This window comes from Polypterus senegalus, chromosome 14 (assembly GCF_016835505.1).
Source record: "Polypterus senegalus isolate Bchr_013 chromosome 14, ASM1683550v1, whole genome shotgun sequence".
NCBI classification, from domain to species: Eukaryota; Metazoa; Chordata; class Cladistia; order Polypteriformes; family Polypteridae; genus Polypterus; species Polypterus senegalus.
The window spans coordinates 143909945-143928913 of NC_053167.1; positions in this window are offsets into that span (position 1 = coordinate 143909945).

The following is an 18969-nucleotide window of genomic DNA, read 5'->3' on the forward strand; positions in this document are numbered from 1 at the left end:
ACCTCATTACTCTGAGAGAATATCGTAGGATCTTAAACTCTGCCACTTCCAGCTCTGCCTCCTGTATTTTTGTCAGTGCCACCGTCTCCAAACTATGCAGCAGTGATTCTCAACCTGTGGGGTGGGCCCTCCTAGGGGGGCACGAAGTAACAAAAAGGGGGGCGTAAAGATGTGAAAAATGGAAAACAAGAATTAAAAATATGAAAAATACATCTATTGAAACCAAAACAAATTAACTTAAACTACATTCTGATACTAGAAAATTAAATATAGAGTTAGATAAATGTCGACAAAAGTTAAGTAGGTATAATAAAATATGCATCTATGATATATCATTAATTAAAAAAGAACAAATTGGTATTAGTGGGCTCCTTTCAAAAAAAAGTTAGGGGGGCGATTAAAACTGTCATGAAAACTTGGGTCGCAAATACGTGAAGGTTGAGAAACGCTGCTATACAGCATAGCTGGTTTGACTACTGTTTTATAGACCTTCCCTTTCACTCTTGCTGTCTTGTTATCATTACTACAATCAATATGGCAATAATCAATAAGGCTAGTGAGTACATATATAAACCCTTGACACACCCTTGACACATATTTTTCGGAAGTCACTGCGCACTGGAGAGATTCCGAAGGACTGGAAAATGGAAAATATCATTCCATTACATAAAAAGGGTGACATATTTATGATTAGAACATTAGAACATCAGAACACTCGAGACGAGAACAGGCCATTCAGCCCAACAAAGCTCGCCAGTCCTCTACACTTATTTCTTCCAAAAAAACATCAAGTCGAGTTTTGAAAGTCTGTAACGTCTTACTGTCCACCACACTACTTGGTCTCTTATTCCAAGTGTCTATCGTTCTTTGTGTAAAGAAAAACTTCCTAATGTTTGTGTGAAATTTACCATTAACAAGTTTCCAACTGAGTCCCCGTGTTCTTGATGAACTCATTTTAAAATCACAGTATCGATCCACTGGACTAATTCCCTTCATAATTTTAAACACTTCAATCAGGTCACCTCTTAATCTTTTACTTAAACTGTAAAGGCTCAACCCCTGTAGCCCTGAATCAGCCTAGTCGCTCTTCTCTGGACCTTCTCTTGTGCTGTTGTGTCCTTTTTGTAGGCTGGAGACCCAAACTGCACACAGGACTCCAGATGAGGCCTCACCAGTGTGTTATAAAGCCTGAGCGTCACCTCCTGTGACTTGTACTCCACACATCAAGGCACTATAAAATCTGAACACTGTCAGGAAGTTGATAGAGTTGGGTCCACTACAATTCCTAAATCCTTCTTATAAGGTGGACTCTCGATTTTCCGACTGCCCATTGTGTATTCAAACCTAATATTTTTACTTCCTATGTGTAATTCTTTACATTTACTGACATTAAATTCCATCTGCCACAAATCTGCCCAGTTCTGTTTGCTATCCAAGTCCTTCTGTAATGATATAATGGATTCCAAATCATCTGCTAATCCACCTGTCTTGGTATCATCTGCAAACTTAACCAGCGTGTTCCTTATATTCCTATCTAAATCATTTATATATATTAAAAATAGCAGCAGCCCTAGCACTGACCCCTGCTGGTCATCACTCTTAACATCGGCCAGTTCTGATGAGGTTCCACGCACCACTTCTTTTAATTTGATGCCCAGCCTCTCATGTGGCACCTTATCAAATGCTTTCTGAGAAGTATAAAGAAGGCCAGAAGGAGTTGTATTGCGTCTTTGTGGACTTAGAGAAAGCATATGACAGGGTGCCTGGAAAGAAGCTGTGGTATTGTATGAGGAAGTGGGGAGTGGCAGGGAAGTATGTAAGAGTTGGACAGGATATGTACGAGGGAATTGTGAATGTGGTGATGTCTGTGGTAGGAGTGATGGATGCATTTATCATAGAGGTGGGATTACATCAGGGATCGGTTATGAGCCTTTTCTTATTTGCAATGGTGATGGAAAGGTTGACAGACGAGACTAGACAGGAGTTGCTGAGGACTATGATGTTTGCTGATGACATTGTGATCTGTAGCGAGAGTAGGCAGCAGCCTGAGGAGACCCTGGAGAGATGGAGATATGAGAGGAGAGGAATGAAGGTCAGTAGGACCACCACGACAGAATGCATGTGTGTGAATGAGAGGAAGGACAGTGGAGTGGTGAGGATGCAGGGAGTAGTGGTGACGAAAGTCGATGAGAGTTAAGCCTGAGAATGGGCATGTTCATTTACAACAAATGATTCACAGTTGTGCTTCTAGAAGAATTACCTTTCTCTGTTAAAGCCGTAAGATACACATTGTAAAAATGATAAGTCACTTAAACTAGATTGGGCAGATTGTCACCCAACATCCATTGCCTTCTGCAGGTTGTATTTTTAATGCCCTGTGAGTCTCCAGCTGCCTTCCTGACACTTCCTAGACTTGTAAGGTGCAATGAAAACATTCCAGTGGTTGCTGTAATGCAGAGTTCAGCAAACGTGTGAACATTTTACTGTTAATCACCCCTGCAGCCCCACCTGTCTTGAGGGTGATATGCTGACTACTACAATATACTGTCACAAAAGGACAAGAGAAATAATAAGGGTTTTCAGCATCTTCCAGTGGTCCCCATATATCTGAAAACAAAACAATAAAACATTTCACTGAAAACCAAAATAACGTCTTTAGAGACATGAGCCGTAAGCTAGACTGACTGACCCAGCTATGAAGTGTGCAGAGTGGAAAAGGTGGGTGCATCTGTGCGAGAGAAAGAAGTGACGTCACTCAGCAGCCCACCGCTGATCGCTGAATGTGGAGGTAGAATGAAATGAATGGCATTAAGTGACAGCACCAACCCTCTGCAGGGAATTGTATTACTGGTCGACAAGTCCTGAAGTTGTCTCTGAAATGTATATGTTTGACAATGAATATATTTTGTTGTATTCTGTTAATTTGGCAAAAAAAGTGATTTTCAGGACCTTAAAGAAGAGATTGGATTGATATACCGTAGATTATCTTGAGTGATTTGTGTAATTTATTCATATAAGTGTCTATAGTAGCATCTGGTTCATAATATCAAGTTCAACAAAGTTGTCGTATATTACAGAACCTAAACACATTTGTATGTGTTCATTATGCTGATGTACTCAGTGTCCCTGTAAAGTCATGTTTCTATTTATTTTCAGGTGATTCAGCTGAAACAGATGCTGGGAATGTCTGTCTCTGCTGTCTCCCTGGTTAAGAACTACTCAACAGAGACAGAGGTTGACCTGAATGTAGACATTTTGCTCCTGAAGGCCCTACAGCAGATGCTGAGAGCCGCTGATGCCTGCTTTGATGAGATGAAGCTGAAAGGCCTCACTAAGTGAAGCAGCTCTCGATGATCTTATTCTGCAATTGTGTAACAAATTTTCTCCATTCATTCATATTCTAACATTTCTATATTAATCAAACGGTTTGTTAATTGGACCCCCCCAATCCCATCCCATCCCATCCCATCTGAGGATAGATTTAGGCAAACACACACATACAGTCCAGTTACCCTAAGGCTGTGGCCAAGACCAGGAGAAAATCCACCCAGACATGGAGAGATCATTCAGACTTCAACACCAACAACATTTATTTCTGTAGCACATTTTCATACAAATGATAGAGCTCAAAGTGCTTTACAAGATGAAGAAAGAAAAAAGAAAAATATAAAAATAAGATTAGGCAATACTAACTAAAATAGAATATAGTTAGGTCTGATGGCCAGAAGGACAGAAAAAAAAACTCCAGGAGCTGGAGAAAAAAAAAAAAAACCAAAATCTGCAAGGCCACAAGACCACCAAGCCCCACCGATAATGAGTTAAATTTGCTACAGCACTCTAAGCCTGAACCCATGGAAGTGCACTACAGTAATCCCTCCTTCGATCGTGGGGGTTGCGTTCCAGAACCCCCCGTGATAGGTGAAAATCTGCAAAGTAGAAACCATATGTTTGTATGGTTATTCTTATATATTTTAAGCCCTTAGAAACTCCCCACACTGTTTATAAATGTTCTCCGCACAGTTATACAGTAAACATTCGTTTATCGCGGTTAATCCGCTCCAGACAGATAAATGAATTTCCACAAAGTAGGATTCTTTATTTATAAATCTAATATTTTCACAGTTAGAGCATAGAAAACCTGTTTACGACCTTCTAAATACGTTTTTTAACATTATTAGAGCCCTCTAGACATGAAATAACCCCCTTTAGTCAAAAGTTTAAACTGTGCTCCATGGCAAGACAGAGATGATAGTTCTTTCTCACAATTAAAACAATGCAAACATATCTTCCTCTTCAAGGTGCGCGTCAGGAGCGGAGAATGTCAGAGAGAGAGAGTAAAGTTAAAAATCAAAAATCTATAGGGCTGTTGCACTTTTAAGTATGCAAGCGCCACAATGAAAGGATCAATGTGAAGGTAGTCTTTCAGCATTTTTTAGAGGATCGTCCGTATCTTCTAAGCAAACAGCCTCTGTGCAAACAGCCCCTCTGCTCACACCCCCTCCGTCAGGAGCAGAGAATGACAGAGAAAATCAAACAATGAACAATCAATACAGGCTGTTAGAGCTTCTAAGTGTGTGAAGCACCGCGTGGGAAGCATATTGTATACCATTGAGGAGTTTTATTTAATATGTAATATGTGCTCTGATTGGGCAGCTTCTCAGCCATCCGCCAATAGCGTCCCTTGTATAAAATCAACTGGCCAAAGCAACTGAGGAAGCATGTACCATAAATTAAAAGACCCACTGTCCGCAGAAATCCATGAACCAGCAAAAAATCCAGGATATATATATTTAGATATGCTTACATTTAAAATCCGCGATGGAGTGAAGCCGCGAAAGTCGAGTCGATATAGCGAGGGATCACTGTATAAAAGAAAGAAAGAGAAAAAGAAAGAAAGAAAGAAAAAACTGAATTTGAGCTACAAGTGTGGAAATATCATCTCCACATGACTGTGTTGCCTCTTATAATCCCATGAATTAGAAATGTGTCAGGGTCAATATTGTGAGGTTTTTCTTGGTGTGTATAATACTCCCTTCTGTCTGGTCGTTACACGCAGAAGTAATTAGTAATTTGTAATTTGTAATGTACTATTTTCTTTGAGTAACTAACACACCTCTGTGTGTAAACAGAAGTCTTTATAATCTAATCAGGTGACTGCGGCCCTTATGACTGTAGCACCTGAGAGTACTTAACGTTCTTTAGGCCCTGACTGCACTTACACAATTGAAAGTCAACAAACAAGAGGAATAGGAACAAAGGGGAAAAGAAAAGGCACAAAGAAGAAGGCCAAGGCCCAAATGCAATCCTGACTCTAAGTTCAAATTTAAAAATATAATTTTTTAGAAATTTAATTTTAAATTAAAGCAGAGGTGACGTCATTTGATCCATTGCTATCAGACATTGAAACACATTCTGTAATGTTATGTGATCTTATTTATCATAATGAAATCAATATAAACATTGAAGGTATATTCCACTCACAAAGTATAGTTTTTTATATGTTCCATACTCATCGTGGTGTGTAGTGATGGCCAAGATGTTACTAAGGAAGTTGCCGAAGTAAGCCAATGCTGGACCACATTGCTGGACTTTATCTGTGGATTATGTGACGTGTGTAATGTGAGATGTTTTCACTGATGTTTTTATTTTATTTGCTGTGGTCTGGTGTTTCTTTCTGTAGACACCCATCCTATTAGGAAGTTTGTTATCTCTGTTCACTATGAACACATGATATTAAAAACTTTTCTCAGCCATCACTACAAACCAAATGAGCTAAGTAACATACTAAAGTATATTATTCCTTTAAGTAGATTTGTTTCAGAGATATGGTATTTCTCATTAGTCAGTTTAGCTGTTACTTTTAAAGAAATGTAGGAATATCTAATATTTTTATCTTTTAATTTGGATTAGTACTCTGAGTATGCCTTTTAGAGAGCTTTCCTGTTAAATGAAATATTCTCAGCTCATGCCTGTTTATATATTTGCCTTGCTAACTTATGTCTTTCAACTTTCAGAATGTCTCCCATTGGGTTAAACCAAAATGAACTTTTTTCTTCTACTTCGATTCTGGTTTGAGGAACACAACTTTATCTAATGATTCTCATATACGAGTAGGGGATGTTTGACAGCTCATTTGTATATCTACTTCCAGTCTTGGATTCATTCTTTTATAATAATTAATCTTATAGAAAATCAAAGGTAATCAAGGAATGATTTCGAATGGTTTCATTCTTGGTAAATTTTTAAACTAATTCATTAATGGAAAAGTTTTATTGCTGGTGGACAACATGTATGATAATTAAATCTAAAGTATGATTACAATAGTGTGTGGGATCTTTCACAATCTGGAGAAATCTAATGAAGGAGAGAAAACGTTTACTAAGGGTGTCAATTAAAGTCAGTACATCAACCACAACATTTATTTCTATAGCATATCTTCAAATAAATGATGTCACTCAAAGTGCTTTGCAAGATGAAGAAAGAAAAGTTTATAAAAAAGAAAAGTATACAAATAAGATTAGACAACGCTAAGTAACAAATAATAAAGTAAGGTCCGATTGCCAGGAGGACAGAAAAAACAAAACTCAAAAAGTGCAGAGGGCTGCAGTGAAAAAAACAAAATCTGCAGGAGTTCCAAGGCCACGAGACCGTCCAGCGTCCACTGGGTATTCTACCTCACATAAATGATCTCAATCAGTCCTTATGGTTTTCAGGCTTCACGTGGAAGAACTTGATGATGCTGGTCATGTGGACCTCTGGCCTTCAATCCATAAATGAAGGGACTACACGGTGCTTTGATCAGGTGGTCGTGGCGCAAATCGCCATCATAAAAAAACGGAAAAAGAACAGCAGAGAAAGTAGGGGTTACCCAAGAATCATACTGCTTATCATAATTATCTCCTAATGTCAGACATAATTTCCAAGAAAAAGTAAAAACCAATGTAAAAGGTCATTCTGATGACATAGGGGATATAAAAGAGAGTTGGCGGGCAGTTTAAAATAAAGCGGGTAAGCGACTGATGTGTAGCAGGTCTCTGCAGCTGTGTGTCACAAGCCAATAATATAACAGCCCTTGTAAGGAAAAGAATGCTGTGCCTGTTTGCTATTCTTCTCCATCATCACGACATCTGCTTAGAAGGAGGAATCAAAGGAGGAAGACCATCAAACATCCATCAAACATCATGGTGAGTGGCTCTGAAGCAGCTGTCTTCAGTAACATAAAGGTAGCAGCTTACGTTGGTGGCAGTGTGGTCAGTTGTATTTTATTATACAGTGAACCCTCGTTTATCACGGTTAATCCGTTCCAGACTCTACCGTGATAAATGAATTTTCGCAAAGTAGGATTCTTTATTTATAAATCAAATATTTTCGCAGTTAGAGTATAGAAAACCTGTTTACGACCTTCTAAATATGTTTTTTAACATTATTAGAGCCCTCTAGACATGAAATAACACCCTTTAGTCACCATTACACTCGTATTACCCAATATATTAGACAAAATAAGAGGTTACAAATATATTATTAGTAGGCTCACCCGCCTTTTAAGGCGACCGACTTTTATCCTCAATTTTTGTGCGCTCCATGTGTACATCAGGCATGTAAGTGTAGGGAATGAGAACATCAAAGTGCCCATTCATAACATCTCCCGAAAACCTACGTTTTTTTTTATCCCCTCAAGTGCCTGTCCAAAGTCGTACAATGTCAGCCCGAATCTGTACCGCTAAAGATGGAGTTTCATGCACTAAATAAGCTATAGATGAGAATAAGCGAGCACCATCTCCCCTGATATTTACTACGCGGTGAGGCATTTGTACTCCATCAACATTAATTATTTCCAGAGACATAATTTTGTCTATTTTTCCAGCGCATCGCGCACAAAAGCAAGGGAACGGTGACAGCACCAGAACTCTGCTCACATCGCGTCGCTTCGTACCTCAAGCTGCAAGTAGTAAGTCTGTAATAAGCGGAATACCGCTACGCTTTGCACTCACAGGACGGAAGGACAATTCCGAACGCTTTTATATAGTAGATTATTGTACTGTACATTTAATTGCACACAACCACTAACCTATGAAGGAACGACCTCAGTAGGAGAGTCTTCAGAGGTGGTGCAGCATCTTCAGCAGGTGCGTTGTTGTCTTCAGTGAAGAAGTACTAGGAGTAGGCAGTGGGTGTCTGGGTGCGCGGCTGAAGAACATCTTGATAGCCAGTTGCTGGCGCTGTCTTTTCATATGCGTGAGGAGGCTTTTGTAGGGTATTGTCATCTTTAATCATATCCAAGAGTTTCATCTTCTCCTGGATAGTAAGCATCTTCCTCTGGCGCTTAGTTTTACTGTCAGAAGGCTTAGAAAAAGCAGCACGTTTAGGAGCCATCGTAGGGCTTAGATAAAAGTTCTCAGAAAGCGCATGTGTAGTGACGTAAGCATGTATGAGAAAAAAATCCCGATAGAGTGAAGCCGCGAAAGTCGAAGCGTGATATAGCGAGGGATCACTGTATACTATATTTACAGCAGATTCAGGAAGTATTCTGACTCCTTCACTTTCTGCACATTTTTCTCATGTTTTCAGAAAGATTTGTAAATTTACTAAAATTGGAAAGCTGAAATCGCATTTTTCCAGGCTGATCTTCTCAAGTGCCATTAGTTTGGATGGGAAGTGTCTGAAAACTACCAACATCAGGTCTCTCCATGCTTGTTCTATGGGGTTTAAGTCTGGGCTTTGGCTGGGCCACTCAATGACACTCAGAGACTTGTCCCAAAGCCATTCCAGTGTTTTCTTGGCTGTATGCTTTGGGTTGTCATCATGCCGAAAGGCAAACTATCATCCCAGTCGGAGGTGGCATGAACTCTGGAGCATGTTTTCTTCAAGGACCTCTTTGTATTTGGCTGCATTACTTCTTCCCTCAGTTCTGAACAGTTTCCTTGTTCCTGCACTCCCATAGCATTGACCTTGTCATCACTATGATTCACCATATGGATGGTGTTAGGCAGATAAGGAGCAGTGCTTGGTCTTCACCTGACATAATGCTTAGAGCTCAGTGGTCTGATCAGACTGGGTCATTGGTGCTTATCTCCTCAGAGCATAAATCTCTGGTCTCATGCTCTCAGGAACTTTACATTTTATTTGGCAAACTCCATGCCAGCTGTTATATCCTTTTTAATCATGAGTGGCTTCCATCTGGCCACTCTACCATAAATGCATGTATGATGGAGTACTGCTGAGATGGTTGTTCTTCTGACAGGTTCTCTCATCTTTGCAGAGGCCTTCTAATGTTGTGTTAGATTGACCATTGGGTTCTGGGAGAACTCTCTGATCAAGGACCCTCGTGTTCAGTTACTCGGTTTGGCATCGATGGCCAACTATGAAGAGTCCTGATGGTTTCAAAAGTCTTGCATTTCACATTTTTTGAGGCCACTGTGCTCCTGAGAACACTCAAAACTTTACAAAGGGTTTGTTTCACTTATCCTGATCTATGCCTCACTATAATTTAATTGCAAAGGTCTACAGAGAGCTCCTTGGACTTTACTGCTTTGTTATTGTCCTTACATGCAGTGTACATTGTGGGTCCTCTTTGTGGTGCACAAGAACACGCGTGACTTTCTAAAAGCAATCAGGATACACCTGTCCACAATTTGGAGTATCACAGCAAAGACTCTGAATACCTTCTTAAATGAGAGAGGTTGCAGTTTTTGATTTGTAATAAATTTGCCAAAATTTATGGTCATATATTTTCACTTTTTAATTATAGCTTATTGAGTGTAGATTGATGGGCAAAAAGAGCACATTTATACATTTAATATAAAATCTACAACACATTACAATGTTTAAAAAGTACAAGGGTCTGAATTATTTCTGAATTTGCTGTATTCATTATACTGGCCGGTAGCTTAAGCTTTGTAACAGCACTGACTTTTTTGTATTCTTGCTCAGCATAGTAAACCTTTTGGTTCTTTCATGGCAAGTTAAGCTACACAGAGCTGGAGGATGGCAGATGACAAACTACTATGTGCAACGTGGTGGCATTCAGAACGACGACATTTCAGGTTTTATGTGGATTGACGTCCTCCTGTCTCCACTGTTAGTAGTACCTGGATATCACGTTTTGAAGTGACTATGGATGTTGCTGCTGTAGCTATGAAGAAGACAAACGTTTTGCCAGCCTGATTAATTGGTTCAGCGTTTTCATACTTGCAAACTTTAGCACCAGACATGAAGGGCGACTATGCCTTAATGAAAATGAATTTGAGTACAATTTTTGGACAATTTTAATAGTTATCCATTTTCCAAACTTGCTTGAATGACTCTCCTCATCATACAGCATATGCAAGTATATGCAAAAACGTTAACCACCTTAGCGAATGAGGCTTTTCCAACATATACTTTATATATTATGCAAAACAATGTGAATGTTTTGCAGATTTGTTCCTGGACTTAATTCCTCATTTTAACTCAAAATACACAAACACAGAGCAGAGTGCATTACAAATTAAATCAAATCAATTTTTGTTTGTCACATACACATTATACATGCAGTGCTATTTGTGGTGAAATGCTTTAATTACTCCATTACAAAATAAAAGGACAATAACAATAATACATGACTTTTTAAATATCAATAGAAACCATCATGTTGAAAAGGTAATAAAGTATTTATGCGTTGTTTCCTATTAATTAAGTTGTCATCCACCTTGAATTCATTAGTCATTGTGATTGGCCTGTGCTGAGTTGGAACTTGGCCAATCAGAGTGCTACACTTTGAACCTTATAGATTAGCTATTTGGATTTTCACACAAAATGTTTGATATGGAATTACATTATTACAGTTTACTCCTGTATAATATATGCATATATTAAGAATAATTTAAATTTTTAAGTTGAGTACAATACTTTATAGTTTTAACATTCTAGCAACGGCCTGATATTGATGTATACTGACTATACTACACCACCTAGTGCATAAATGAAGTACGCTGTTAATAACTACTGTTAACAGTGACACATTTAAGAAAAAGAAAATATAATAGCTAATTTATGTTTATTATATTTATTTTAGACCATACCTTCACATTTGTGTAACATTGGAACAAATTAATAAATTAAGAAATTAATAAATAGATTTTGGACATCTTCATCCATCTCTGTCCGGATGTGTGTAGCTGCCATAATTTAATCCTAAACCAGCTAAATTCTTCACTACACATTATATTACATAATGGAAAAGTACAGTATGCATTATGTTAGAATTACACAATATGTGGTTAATAAATTATAAATGAATTATAGCTTAATAAGTTAGGCAGACAGTGTGTTATAGTAGTAAGGCTTTGGACCTACCATCTCTAACTCTAAGGTTGTGGGTTCAGATCCCTCTACTGACACTGTGTCACCATGAACAACAACAACAACCTTTATTTCTATAGCACATTTTCATACAATTAATGGAGCTCAAAGTGCTTTACATGATGAAGAAAGAGAAAAAAAGACAAAAATAAGAATTAAAATAAGAGAACACTAATTAACATAGAATAAGACTAAGGTCCGATGGCCAGGGAGGACAGAAAAAAACAAAAAAAACTCCAGACGGCTGGAGAAAAAAAAATAAAATCTGCAGGGGGTCTGAGGCCACAAGACCACCCAGCCCCCTCTAGGCATTCTACCTAACATAAATGTCCTCAATCAGTCCTCATGGTAATCATGGTTTTAACGGAAGGACTTGATGATGACGGTCATGTGGACTTCTGGCCTTTAATCCATCAATGTAGTGACATTACGGTGCTTTGATCAGGTGGTGGTGGCTCAGGTCGCCAGTCCAGAACAAGCTGCTTGACATGCCTATGGTCCAATTAGAAAAAGAAAAGAAATGTAACCAGTTTTATGTCAAATGCTGGAAGTTGTCTTACATAAATGTGTAAGCCAAATAAAATGTTAATATAAGAAAATTAAAACAAGGCCATTATGTGGCTCCTGACACTTTCTTATTCAAGATATGGATGGACTGTGGACAGAAGCTCATCCTCAGTCTCTCTCGTCTTCAGGCAGCAGTACCATTATCTTGACTACCACACAGAAGAAACTGCTATTAGGATGGCTGGAATCACCGATAATTTCATTTTCTCCGGTCCAACATCACCTGGGGCCTCATGTATAAACGGTGCATAGGCAGAAAAATGTTGCGTACTCCCATTTCCACACTCAAATCACAAAGTATAAAACCTAAACTTTGTATAAAGCCAAGTACATTTTCACGGTAGCTCAATCCCTGGCGTACACAAGTTCTCCGCTTGAATTTGCAAACTGGTAGCACCCAGCGTCAAATCAGTGCTACTGTTCCAGTGAGGTTTCCCTTTCTATTTTAGATCCACATCCCTGTTGGCTTTATCATATACACTGAAATTAACCGCATATTGTTTATTAGTTTAAGGCATCTGATTGTAATTAACCAGTAACAATATAAGGGTCCACGGAATAGCCAAACTATTCCAAATACCATAGCTGCTTTAGCGTTGTTACTCTCACTGCACCTTCTTCTTCTTTCAGCTGCTCCCAACAGGGGTTGCCACAGCGGATCATCTTTTTCCATATTACTGTCACTGCACCACTCGGAGTATTTATATCACTGAATCTGAGTGGGGAATCACAGGAGCTGATCGGAAAGAGAATTATCAGTATACAGCATCAAACGCATGCTGCCTCAGCCATGCTGTCTAAACTGCTTCTCATATGACAAACGCTTCAGAGCATTTCCTGTACGGATCTCGCGGTTCACAGACAGTTTCATCCCAAGAATTATACGCACGCAATCAGTCCATCAAGTGCTCCTTGTAGAACTGTTTGTACTTAGTACAATCACCTCACTGTAAACATGCGATACAGTTATAATATTGCACAACGTCAGCCACTTTATAAAGTGCGTATCTACATACGATGACAATATCATTTTTAAGATGAAATGCAGCAAAATATGTTTATCATATAATGCAGATAAAACTAAATTCATTTAAATAATCTATGTTATTAATAATTAAACATGTGAGGACAAGGTGCTGCAGTGCTAGCAAGGAGCTGGCGCCCGTTCACAGATTGTTCCTGCCTCGCGCTGTATTCTTCCTGGGACTGGTGCGACACTGGAAGGATAGATGGATAGAATAATTAAACACGTACTATGAAAATATTTCAATGTACCTTAAAAGGTTTGAAGAATCAGCGTTCTCAGCTTACAGATGGCTTTACATCTATTACAGAGCTGATTGTGTGGCGATTGGGTATTTAGGGAAAGAAAAGGAAGGACAGGAATTGTGTTTTAGTACGGTTGAGAGAGACATTACTACAGCAACAAATTATTTCATCGAAGGTCGTGCATGGCGTAGCAAGCATCTTGCGTAAGGCAGGAACAATCACTGCGCCACCGTGTCCCCATGTTTAATAACATGCTTTAATTCCTATCATCATGAAAATTATATCAAGTATACATGTCAGTGTTTAATTTATTCACAGAGCTGTACTATCCCGAATGCAATGGATTCTGTGTCCTGTCGGAGGAAGAGAAAGCCTGTTTAAGAAGCACATAGTGATTCACACACATAGAGCACATAGAAGATCACACACAAAACAAAGCATTTAACGTGTTACTTTAGTTACGATGGGATTTGAGAAACTGGTAAATTAAACGATTTTAAGATGAAGTTTATGATGTTCTACTTTAATGACAAAATAAACTATGTGATTAAAGTGGAAATTTCAAGATTAAATTTGACATTTTAAGATTTTTGCCCACTGTGTCCCTATTTTTTTTCTTTTCTCTGTACCCTAATAAGCTTTCATATGTCACTCAGATGGTGAGCTACGACTCGCCTTTTCACAGCGACTTTGATATCTGACAACTTCTTTTTTATTTTGGGCATTTTGTGAACTTGAGCTTTCGAGTTTCTCTGACAATCTATGTCACTCGATCAACTTCGTTTTGTTGTTTATACCAATATTTAAACAAACAAATAGTACATTTTTCTTTGCCTCCACTTGTTACTCGCTGAAATTCTTCTATTTCCCCCATTTTTGTTTTGCAATTTCCTTTTCACAGAATGCTGCGCTTAAGGGCTATTTATATTGATTTGCATATTCAAAGAGGTGTAATTCTGGGAGGAGTTTGGGGAGTGGTAGCAGGGACACGCACATACGTTTCTTTTCACGCTGACCGGGATTTAGGGAGCGGAAGGACATGGAAGTTGGCAAATGCACAGATTTATGCATCTGGATTTTTTTGTGTGTACGAACATTTACACTTTTGTCTGTATGCCATGTTTTAGTTTGAATTCTATGCAGGGCGTTATACATGAGGCCTCTGGTGTAGCTGTCCTGGAGACTGAAGAGTGCATACCCTGTGATGCATTTAGCCGACCGCACTACTCTCTGCAGTTCCTTGTGGTCCTGTGAATGCTGATTAAAAACCAGGCAGAATCACTTACAATCTGGATACTTTCAATGGTGGATGTGTAGAAGTTATTTTGTAGTGTTGAACAGCGAATTTCACCAATGCATTGCAAGGCCAGTGTGACATCATCCAGAGCTGTAACAGCCAACATTGATGTGTCCACCCCTCAGGTCTATAATGTTAATCATTTACATTACAGACTCTGTGGGACAAGTTGACTGTGCTTGTAACAAAACATGCAGTCGATCTTCTAGTTCCACGTCAATATAACAGAAGGAGGCACACACCCTATGCATGCATAGTAATTAGCCATGTGCATGGAGTGGCAAGAGTGAAAACAAAACCTTGTATGAGCCTGACATCCCCCACCCCCTGAACAGAGGAGACTCTATGAAATAATAATAAAAATAATAACGAAAGATTTATTACTATTTACAAGACATTTCTATCTTTTTAATAGGAGAAAATGTGCAAAGCATTAGCCCTGAAAGTTTGGAGAGCCTTCAGCGCAACTACAAAAAAAAAGAATGAGCCAGCTGCTTCAACCATGACACGCCACTTTGAACTTCCTGCTTTTAAAAGACCTACATATTTGTTCTGACTTTTGACTACAATGTCACCATTTCCACTTTGTTTTGACGAAATATATGATTGTACATCTCGACATTCTTTCTTTTTAGATATTACAGAGGCACGGTGGTGCAGTGGTTGAAACTGTTGCTGCAAGCTGAGGTCACTTTTTTGGCCACAATAATCGGTCTAGTATAGTTGGCATACGTTTCCCAAGCCCTCTGGGACACTTTAAAGATGAATGCACCATTATAATCCTGTCAAATTTAGTTCAGTTAGTCCTTCCATGTTGACTTCAATGTATTTCATCAAGTTTGGTGATATTCACATAAACATGCAAACAATTCAGTGATTTCTCTGAACCCGAGGCAAAACGAACACTGTGGATTTCGCTCATCACTATTATTTAGTATCTGGGAGGGCATCCTGAAATCCCTGAGGCTTCTGTCGGAGTAAAGACACTACGTACCTTCTTCACCAAGGTGTGAATGTGCTTGGACCAGTTTAGGTCCTCTTTGATCTGGACAACAAGGTATCTGCAATTGTCCAACGTCTCTACTTGAGTGCTTCCATAGTACTTTCAATATTAAAGAGGTGGCAGTGCCCCTGCTGTTTTCTCCCAAAGTCTACAATCAATTCCTTTATCTTCCTTACATTCAGGAGTGGGTAGGTACTCTAGGCTTGGTTAGGTATTTTTTTAGGGAAATTTGTTTGCAGTAGGACATTACAATAACATAAGAGAATTGTTACACAGATGCAAGAAAATAACCAAAGACACATTTGACAACCAGTGTTATCATAAGTACACACATTCACAATTAGTACTAAGAAGAGTATTTAGCCATTTTTTAGTGAATTTAATAAAAGCAAGTAACATTACATATAAACAAGTCAAACAAGTCATCACACATCACCCTTCAGAATCAGGTGCTACATCTGATAATACAAAGGAAATTGTTCTATGTATTAAAATTCCCACACCTCTAGTTTTCTTTGTATAGCTGGAGTGGAATATTTGGACAGTCCAATCTCTTTGCAAGCGAAACTGATCTTTCTTAATAAGTGGGTCTCCTGTAAAAATATTATCTTGGTGTTTAGACCTGTTAGGTGAAAGAATACTTTCTTTATCTTTAATTTGTGATTGAGACCTTTGACATTCTAGCTTACAAAGTTCACCGTTTGGTCATAGAGACATTGCTTCTGAACTTTTGTTGAAATTTTGTAGTCTTAAATGAAGGTACTACATTGTTACATAAGATAATTTTAACCTAAATTTCCAATTTTGCCAGGAGTTATTTCTATGAGGCCTATTGTTGTGTTGGCACTTAAAATTGTAAGGGTTAAAAGGATAGATTAGAATTAGCTTGTTCCCTTTCTCTCCCCCTAAAGCTTCCCAGTCCCCCATTTTGCTTCTCCACGTGAGACTACACCCCATAATTAGTACTAGGCTGACCTGCCTTTTAAGGCGACCGACTTTTAAGTTGACCACTTCTTAAGGCAATTCAATATGTAGATCAATTTGATATTTTATACAAACTCATTAATTTGGTTATATTGCATTTTTATTACTTTAATACTCGTAGTTTCTGTTATTTTTTTGATGAAATTTAAACTTATTTTCTATATTGAGGTCGCCCTTTTGAACCCCCCTGATTTTACTACGCGTTGAGGCATTTGTACTCCATCAACATCAATTATTTCCAGAGACATAATTTTGTCTATTTTTCCAGCGCATCGCGCACAAAAGCAAGGTAACGATGGGAGCACCAGAACTCTGCTCACATCATGTCGCCTCGCACCGCAAGCTGCAAGTAGTAAGTCTGTGATAAGCGGAACACCGCTACGCTTTCCACTCACGGGACGAAAGGACAATCCCGACCGCTTTTATATAGTAAGAAAGAAGAAGAAGATATGACCCAGTCTGGAGTAGAAAATCATCTTTTACCTGGAAAAACGAAACTACAAATCCCATCGTGCATTCCAAAATGGACGGGGCGTGTGTGAAACTCCGCGCCTGCGTAGCACTCACAGGACGGAAGGACAATCCCGACCGCTTTTATATAGAAGGATAATGCTGCCTACTTGGATGACATTTTCATCTATTCCAGCACCTGGGAGGAACACCTACAGCAGGTTAAAGTTGTATTACGGACGCTAGAAAATGCCAGTCTTCATATTAATCCAAAGAAATGTTCCTTTGGATTGGTTGAAGCCAAATATTTAGGTTACCTAGTGGGCTATGGTATAGTCAAGCCACAATGCTCCAAGATAGATGCCATAGTGAATTGGCCCGGTCCGATAACCAAGAGGCAGGTACAGGCATTTCTATGCTTAGTGGGCTACTATCGGTTTTCCGAGAAACCTAATCCTATCGTATGGGATGATGTTACAGACACTGCATGCAGTTTCCTTAAACAGGTCCTTACGTCAGCTCCTATTTTGAAAGCGCCTAATTTTTCTTGACCTTTCATTCTCCAGACGGAAGCATCAGACACAGGTCTTGGTGCCATGCAGAGCCAGAGCGTCAATGGAGTAGAACACCCTGTTATATACCTGAGCCGGAAACTGTTGGTATGTGGCAGTGGAGCAGGAAGCTTCGGCGATTAAATAGGCGATTACTCAGCTGAAGTAATACTTCTTGGGACGTTAGTTCACCCTGGTGACTGACCATGCACTTTTACAGTGGATGGTGTTACACAGGGATTCGAATCCGTGAGTCACGAGGTGGTTTTTAGACCTACAGTCTTACAAGTTTTCGGTTATTTAACAACAACAACAAAATTTATTTATAAAGCACATTTTCATACAAAAAGTAGCTCAAAGTGCTTTACATAATGAAGAATAGAAAAATAAAAGACACAGTAAGAAAATAAAATAAGTCAACATTAATTAACATAGAATAAGAGTAAGGTCCAATGGCCAAGGTGGACAGAAAAAACAAAAAAAAACTCCAGACGGCTGGAGAAAAAAATAAAATCTGTAGGGATTCCAGACCATTAGACTGCCCAGTCCCCTCTGAGTATTTATTGTCGAGCTGCACTGCAGGCCAATACTGATGCCCTTTCCCGAAGCCACAACCTCACGGCCAGGTACGCCTGACCTGATGGGTCTGGGCTGAGGGGGGGCCGTGTCACACAATTGTCACTAGGAGTGAGCTGAGTGGACCAAGTGGAGGTAATCACCCGCCAGACCAGGTGGTGGCAGGGTGCACCAAACCTACTTCTGTTATCTCTGCAGGCCAAATATGGGAAAACCTACCGATTCAATGTCACTTCCGGTTCCGGTGTTCAGACTGACATCACTTCTGGTTCTGGTGCCCAGTCTGACAAAACTTCTTGTTCCGGCCTTCAGACTGACGTCACTTCCAGTTCTGGCACCCAGATTGATGTCACTTCCACTTCCGGCCAGATGACAACACTTTCGCCTATCGGCTTATAAAGCCACCATCTTTCATTAACTATTCAGTTCAGTTCAGGACTCAAAACAGTGCATGTGAGTGCTGTGTCAAAACCCTTTTGCAGCCAAGGACAATATATGGGTGGCTGCCCCAAACCTTATTGCGTGTGTCAAGGCTATTCATTTCACAACACATAGAGTACATAGAAGACGCAAAGAATACGAAGCATTTAATGTGTTATTTTAGTTATGATGACATTTGAGAAACTAGTAAATCAAACAATTTGAAGATGAAGTTTACAACGTTCTTCTTTTATGACAAAATAAACTATGAGATTGAAGTGGACATTTTGATTTTTTTCTAAATGTGTTCCTATTTTTTTTCTTTTCTCTGTACCCTAATACATTTCCGTATGACACTTGGTGGGCTACAACTCGCCTTTTTACATCGACTTTGATATCTGACCACTTCTTTTATATTTCAGTCACTGTGCGACTTTCTGAACTTGAACTTTTTAATTTCTCCGTCACTCTGTCACTCGATCAACTTCCTTTTGTCGTTTATACCACTGCTT